General features: G+C 41.5%; 1 long non-coding RNA gene across 1 annotated transcript; it reads right to left on the bottom strand.

The window, feature by feature from the left end:
- Positions 1-3367: 3367 nt before the first annotated feature.
- On the bottom strand, positions 3368-4767 carry LOC117813089. Its single transcript, XR_004631319.1, has 2 exons — positions 4571-4767; positions 3368-4355 (listed from the first exon to the last, which is right to left on the bottom strand). It is a non-coding gene; the product is annotated as an uncharacterized LOC117813089 (long non-coding RNA).
- Positions 4768-5510: the final 743 nt, after the last annotated feature.

Here is a 5510-nt window from a genome sequence, read left to right as displayed (position 1 = left end):
GGTTACATAACCATAGACCTTTCTGAGCTCCCTTGTCTCGTAGGTTCCTCTGAGCTGTTGTAGACGTCCTCCTGCTGTGGACGTTCCAGACTCCAACTGATACAGACGTGCTGGACTCCAGCTGCAACATCTACTACTACTTGTCTCATCACTTTCACCTCTCCCTCTCTCTCTTTTTCTCCTCTATCCCTCTTTCCAAACCCAACTCGGTCAAGGCAGATGTCTGTCTAACATGAGTCTGGTCCTGCTCGAGGTTTCTGCCTGTTAACGGAAGTTTTTCCTCTCTGCTGTAACTAGTTAAATACTGCGAGGTGCAATGCTCATGGTGGATTAAGGTGGGGTCAGACTGAGTCTTATCCTGTCTTGGTGTTGGGTCTCTGTTCATGATTTGACATAGAGTGGTCTAGACCTGCTCTGTTGGTAGAAGAGTCTTGAGATAACGTTTGTTGTGATTTGGTGCTGTCCAAATAAAGATGAATTGATTGATTGATAATGCCAGCTCTTCAAAACTATATGATACATCTGAACTGTCTTGTAAACATCACACAGCCTGTAATGCACCATGTGTTTGTATGAAAAATAAGATGCATTGAATTCACATCCTTGCACAGACAACATTTCCACTAACGCTTTGGAGAAATCTCCTCTCTCTGTCTTCCCCTCAAATAGACAAGTTATCAAATTATGAAACAGAAATACTTCATTGAAATCCTGGTCAGTGCTCACTGGGAAACATGTCAAACTTTTCAGGCTTGTCAAAATTGCGTGTAACACCGCTCTGATATCTCAGTAATCTTTGGTTTTCTATTTCTGAAAGGAGATGTGAAACTTTCCAAAACCACCCTTGTGTGCCGGACTGGTTCGCTGCCTTTATTGCACCCAGTGTCAGACAATCCCCTTTTCCTGGCCTAGCTGCCAGTCCTCTGTCCTTTCACTTTGACATTGTGCTCATTTCATTAAATTTCTTGGCCACACTCTCATCAGAGCAACTGGTGTCCACAGCGATATACCATCAACTCACACCAAGAGCAGAACTGTAGCGACTCATTATCAGATGTGATCCTCATTTGGTATCTGCTTCAAACTCCCCGCTGCAGCCAGAAACACTAATGCCACAGATGATGGCGCAGCACTCAAAGCTCAGCAGTACAACAACAGGGTGTCGGGGTTGCATGCTCCATAAACATTGGCTTCTTTCTACGCACAGAACACACACACATGGAAACACCACTGCTGCCTCCAGCATGTGCTATTTTGCCAACTGCAACCCTGGGCAAGATAATAAGATGGCTAGCAGACATTTTGTCAATATTTCTGCCTTGGCTCAGAGTACGCCTGGCCGGCTGCTTACTGAGAGATGTGTTGACTGAATTTTCTTTTTTTGTTACACAGGAGCTCGAGCCTGGTGTGCCAGACTGCAAGAGAGCAAGCAGAGGCAAATGTGCAGGGAGGAGAGAGGGGCTCACTAATGCAAAGCAGTTCATTAAATCTAAGCACAAAGCATCTATCAAGGGGGAGGGAAGCAGCTAATCAGTGCCTGTGGTTAGTCCAGCAATATGGAGAAAGAAAATGGTGCACTCCTCTGCTGTGATCTGGGGAGCAGCAGAGTTAGTTGATGCTGAAGAGGATGTGCAGATGATTGATTTTCCAGAAGGATGCTTTGAGACTCTCTTGCTTTTGGTCTCTGCCATCTGATTAACATACACGGCATTATTCATGTTATGAATATACAAGGAGGCCAGGAACAAATAAATACTGACATGCATCCAGGAGCTGATAAATATTAAATGGAGCACACATGGCTACAGATTTTACCATTTCATAATTTGAGCATTCATGCTGTGCGGCCCCAAGCCAAGGTCTAATCTTGGGTTTAAACAGGTTGAGCAGCCATGTGTGGAGACCAAAGTTCTTCATAAACATCATATCTGCGCTTTGGATGGGTGTCATGAATACTGCATGCTGGTGTCATTGTCAGAAGTTTGCATTTCATGCAGTCAGTCGGGAGTAAAAGTTTGCCTCATATGTTCTCATATGTCATCACGATTCATGCAGAACTGACAGCTTTTGATTTATTTCCTCCCAATAAAACAAAAAGAAACATAAAACTACCTTTTCCCAGAGCTGGGCACATGTCACCGGGGACTTCCACCTGATACACTGCCGTCCGGAGTAGGACCTCTGGACAGCTGGAGTCATGTGACCGAGGTTTTCCTGCGGCAATTACTGAACCAAGGATTCTCCTCAATCAATCAATCAATCAATCTTTATTTGTATAGCGCCAAATCACAACAAACGTTATCTCAAGACGCTTTTACAAACATAGGAGGTCTAGACCACACTATGTCAAATTATGAACAGAGACCCAACACCAAGACAGGGTAAGACTCAGTCTGACCCCACCTTAATCCATCATGAGCATTGCACCTCACAGTATTTAGCTAGTTACAGTGGTGAGGAAAAACTTCCTTTTAACAGGCAGAAACCTCAGGCAGAACCAGACTCATGTTAGACAGCCATCATGCCTCGACTGAGTTGGGTCCTCCTCCTCTCCTCATCCATGTTGTCTTTCTGGTCCTCTGAAAACCTCTGACCTGTTGACTCCAGGCCTGGCTCCGCTCATGATGGTTTGTTGTTGTAGTTAAGTGAAATACGATCTGGTGATAACACAGAGTGTTTTATTCTGAAAATTAACTGGATGTTTTCATTTTGTTTTGGTGAAACCTGACTTCCTGTCCCGCTCCAGCTGCTCTGTTGAGATTGATGCATCGTGCTCCAGCATCCGGCAAAAATAGAAGTCTTGTGTATCTGATCCAGAGGGCTCTGACCTGCCAGATCAGATACTCAGCCGGAACGCAACGGAGCAGATCCAGTGGAAGTTACCACATTGACTAGAAACTCTGCTCTGCCTGGATTGCAGGATGTTGCTCCACTTTCCCCTCTCAGAGATGGTTGAAGCACAGCAGCTCCTCAGGCGGCTCAGTAGCTGTCATTATTCCCTGACACTCGAATCAAACCGTGAGCATACGAAAACAGTGCTGTACATATTGAACATTTAGTTAACTTCATTGTTGCATCTCTACAGATCAGGTTGTCCTTGGTGTCCCTGGCTGCTGCCATTGAAAATTGATTTCTGTTACACTTGGGTTTTGACCAATCAGAATCAAGGTTTCAACACAGGCGGGTAATGACGAAAAATACAACTCCTCACCCTCAAGGGGTCAGAATGAGGGTTTTTCATGTTTTCATGCACAGCCCACTCATGCATAAAATATGCTCTCAGATGCTTGAAATGACATGGGAAATTATAATACCACAATAGTTCATGGAGGAGAATATTAACGCAGGTAAGAATGGCAGGCAGGTGGTCTGTCAATCAGTGGCATCTATAGGCTGCCCTTTAATGTGACCTCGGACACATACGTGAACACAGACTGGAGATAATAGAGATATATGCATCCCAGGCCACCAACACATGTAGTCTTCGCTATGAATCTTAATGCTTCTTGTGTTTGTTGACCTCTGAACTTGGAAAGCCTGTGATCAAGTCATCCATGTTTCTGAGAGAAAACTTTTGAAGGCTGATCAATGTCCTGAACCTGAATGAAAGTCTGTTTCTGGATTCAGGAGAATATAGCTGCATAGAAATGATCTCATGTTGTGTGAATATCCATTCGGATTATTAGCTGGTTACATAAACTTGTGCTGACTGATTATTTTTAAACAGTGAGCAACAGTAATGTATAATTCCCCCTGCATTAACTGAAGCATTAAATCACAGTGACTTAACCTTAGTGTTAGTGTATTGTATTTCATCCTGTATTCATTGTTACAGAACATCTTTCTTTAATGGCTTAACTTGAATTTATTTTCATGAGTCATAGCCGCACTCAGACTGAATTTTTATCATCTGCTCAGGGTTGGTGGTAACTGTGTGCCAGTATTTATAACTAATATCTCAAACATTTAAGTGATCATTACAACAATTCCTCCTCTAAGCGACCTGTAAATAATTCTGTATTTTAAGTCTCTTAATTGTTCTTTGACATTATTGTTAACATAAACAGTCTGGGCCTGTCAGAGGCTCGACCCTGCACATGCACTCACTTTTCCACAGGCCGGGACTGTGGGCCGTTGTGTATCAGAGAGCATTGTATCTGAATGAGCTGCTCTCATTGGCTGAATATAGGGAAGATGCTTTGTAATAAACAATTAAATTTGTATCACATCTGACATGAATGGACTTTAAAATAAATTGGCAAAGATTTGGACAGTGTAGGAACCAGCTTTGCAGTCAATTTCTGTTTTATTTGTCCTCTAAGTCGCCAATGTTGCATATGATGGTTCTCATGGTTCTAAACAAAGAAAGAAACATTAAACTATCTTGGACAAACACGTGGAATAGAAACCTTTGAATCATGGCAAACATAAGAGAATTAGGATATCATACATAATAAAGATGATAATTATCAAAGTAGAAATTAAAATGAAATAACATTATACAACATTTAACTCAGCCTCAGGTGATTTAAGTAAACAATATTCAAATTTGCAAAGGAAATGTACTCACAGTGAGGATGCAACAACAGACACATGGCAAACCATCAAATGTTTGTGGACAAAGAAGGAGAAGGCCCTCATCCTGGCCTCTATTTATAAGGTGGGAGGTACTACATCCAAAGCTGCCACAGTGTCCTCTGGTGGCAAGGGCAACCTACCAGCAGTTTCTCAGACAGATTAGTGCTCTGGATCATTGCTGCAGAGGGCTGGAGATGTTGACAGCTCATCCCTACAATCAGATGCAAAACAAGAGCAAACACAGCTTTACACACACTCTGCAGACGTTTTTTAAATTAAATATCAGCAGCACATTATGCTTTGTTAACTGGGTCTTGAGACGGAGCAGATAGGAGGGAAAATTCTTATTGAATACACAGCATAGTTTTCTCTGTACGCTACTTGTATCATCACTGTTCATTCCTATTAGCCCACAGATGTGAGTTTATGTTGATTCACTAGTAACCATCAGTTGTACACTACTTGTAGAACACTTTAAGTCCATGTATGTCTGCTTATTACATGCCTACCAACTGAATACATAAACAAGCTGACACTCAGTATCAATCTAAAAATTATTTTATTTATTTTAAAAGATTTATGTATGCATATAAAAAGTTAGTCCCTTAGTTTGATTTGATTTTGATTTGATGTGATGTCTTTATTTCAAACATTTAAAAGCAAAATAGAAAAAAAAAAACATACAAGTAAAAAAGAAGAAATAGTTTTACCAAAAATAACTAGTTGTTCCATTAGCAAGCACTGAAACATTTTACTTGACATGTGTAAAAAGGTTTCTGTGGTTGTTTGTGCTTCTGGTAGTACCTTCATTGGTTGAGTTACCGTAAAACTTAATCTTTTCATTCATGTGGAAGTCTAAACATTATCCTGCTGTAATGACATAAATCAAAGTGAACCTGGTATGATCATTCACAGCGAAGACACAACATTAG

The sequence above is a fragment of the Notolabrus celidotus genome, chromosome 5 (assembly GCF_009762535.1).
Source record: "Notolabrus celidotus isolate fNotCel1 chromosome 5, fNotCel1.pri, whole genome shotgun sequence".
Classification (NCBI taxonomy): domain Eukaryota; kingdom Metazoa; phylum Chordata; class Actinopteri; order Labriformes; family Labridae; genus Notolabrus; species Notolabrus celidotus.
This window is presented reverse-complemented; position numbering and strand designations above follow the sequence as displayed.